The 2,500-nt window shown below is 42.8% G+C and overlaps 1 protein-coding gene across 1 annotated transcript in view; it reads right to left on the reverse strand.

The window, feature by feature from the left end:
* Positions 1-2,500, reverse strand: part of LOC311318361 (syntaxin-1A) — a gene marked incomplete at both ends in the record, with an annotated part of 95,837 nt that overhangs the window by 77,645 nt on the left and 15,692 nt on the right. The window lies entirely within an intron of this gene.

Genomic DNA, 2,500 nt, shown 5'->3' on the forward strand with positions numbered 1-2,500 from the left:
AGGCACATGACACAAGATCTCATTGATTGTGTAGAAGAGAGAGAGAAATCAGGCGTGGTGGCCGGCGTGAGGGGAGGGGCCTCGCGGGGAACAGCGAAGGGCAGAGACATTACTGAACGGGCCTACGGGGCCCCGGCCCAGGGGCCCAAGAGCTCAGGGGCCCTTTGCGTTTCTTGTTGCATAGTCAAAAGGCTTAGACATTCATTCAATAACAGAGCCTCAAAAATCCTGCTGAAAAAACTGAAGCAATGGCTTAAACATTCACTTTGAAGACGTCACAAGAAAGAAACCATCATGATATCTGTAGTTTTTAAGTGAGTGTTTATAGTACTTTAGAGGGGCTGAGTACTCCATGCAATATGGGCCCTTCAATTCTTTTGGGGAGAAATCCAAAAAGTTCCCCCCACAGAGTTGAGGTACCTCGAGTCAAAACCAAGCTGGGTAAAGTTACTTTTATTGAGAGTTTTCTCAAATCATCTGCAAATTGGGTGCCGTCTCATTGGGCAAATTCAAAAATGTGATAAATTCAAATGGGTGTGTGAGCCCTTTATGTGTCTGGGCCCAGGGGCCCATCATTTCATAATCCGTCTATGGGGAAGGGCTATCATTACCAGCAAGGGCCTGGCCGCTGGGGGCCGATGCTGAGGCCTAAACGGCATGAATGTGTCGTTTCTCTGGTGAAGGGTGTCCCTGGGGAGGGTCAGGGAGGGGGCAGCACAGCAGGGTCAAAGTTCACCCTCATCTGTATCGTCCCCTCTCATATCCTAGTTTCAACAGCTTGACATATGGGGCCATTTAAGGAGAGGGGGGTTGATGCACAATTAAAAGTAGTAAATCTTTCAATGGGCTTAATACAAGAGAATGCTGATGGTTTCTGGAAGGGATTCATAAACATAATCCTAAAACCAATAATTTTATGAGGTTATTTCTGTACTGTATATGAAGTCTGCATGCTTCAAACTGCATGTCTATTGTAAATAACTTTGAATAGAGACATAGTTGCATTAGAGGTATAATATGTTATATGTGGATTAAAATAAACATATTTTCAAAAATAATACATCCATAGGGCTTTGCGAAGGCTGTACAATTATTACTTTTCCATAAAAATGATATTTGGTCTGAAATTATGACATTATGAAATTTTGACGGCCCGACAATGACACTCTGTTGATATCATACCAGCCAATAGTATTACAGCGTTGGTACTGCACGCTGGGTTGCCAGGTACTATTCTAGCTCCACCACTGTGAGATTAGCAGTAGCCAGCTAACGTTATACTTCCATGAATTAGCAGCATTATAGATGTTGGTTAGTGTGTGTGCGACTATAACACGGCAGCTTTTCTGTCCACTTCCGCTCACTCTTTTCAGCTAAACGTTTGGTAAAATGGCCGAGTTTCGTCGTCCTGCTTCTCCCCCTGAGCCCTGGCGAACCGTGCGATATGAATCTCAAAAGCTCAGTGACTGAAGAAGGAGCAAAAGTCAGATAAATATCGGGCCAGCCTTTGCTTGTTGGACGGAGTTTATGGAGTTTCATGGGATAAAGTCGCATGGTGACATGGCTACTTTTCTACTAGACCGGTAAGCTAGCTAACTAGCTATCGTTATCTTTCTTGGAATCTGCATAGCCAGACCTAATGTTATCTCCACACTACAGCATCTAACGTAACTTATTACATGGCACTCTGAAATACTTGATTGTGATTACTGATTAGTGTAACGTTATGTTCCTCTCGGAGTGAAGATCTCATCACAGTATGACTGAAACAGTGCATTCTCTGGCATTTAGGCAACCAATACGTTGTTTTGTTGAGGTTCTTATCTTTAGACACTAGATGGGGGAAATAATCCACATACAACATATTATACCTTTAATGTATGACAATTCCTCAAAGTAAATAAAGGGATTAATAAATGATTCCTGGACCACTTTGGGTGGCACGGAGTGTTACTGTACACTGTCGCCTTTCAGCAAGAAGGTCCTGGGTTTGATTCCCGCATGGGGCCTCCCGATCTCCCAGACCTTTCTGTGTGGAGTCAGCATGTTCTCCCCATGCTCACTCGGGTTCCCTCCACATAGAACCCCAATATGAAAAACATGCAGAAGAACGGATGCTCTTCGTCCCTGGTCCTTGACCAGGACCTGGACTGAGCACTTGGACTTGTGTGACTGACGAGGCTGCCCACTGCTCCTGTCTGCCCCTGGAGGAGGACAGCTTGGATGGGTGAAATGTAGGGGATAAATTCCAACGGCGACCGGCGACCGCTGAAAAATGCATGTGTTTGTGTGTTGTGTTCTGTGTCACCGCTCACTCATGCGCGTGTTTGTGTGTAATTGCCATGTGGAGAATAAACAACCTTTGAGTCCATTATTATTATTATTATTATTATTATTATTATTATTATTAGTAGTAGTAGTATTAATAATAATAATAATAATAATAATAATAATAATAATAATAATAATAATAATTATTATTATTATTATTATTACTATT

Source organism: Borostomias antarcticus, assembly GCF_949987555.1.
Source record: "Borostomias antarcticus genome assembly, chromosome: 15".
NCBI classification, from domain to species: Eukaryota; Metazoa; Chordata; class Actinopteri; order Stomiiformes; family Stomiidae; genus Borostomias; species Borostomias antarcticus.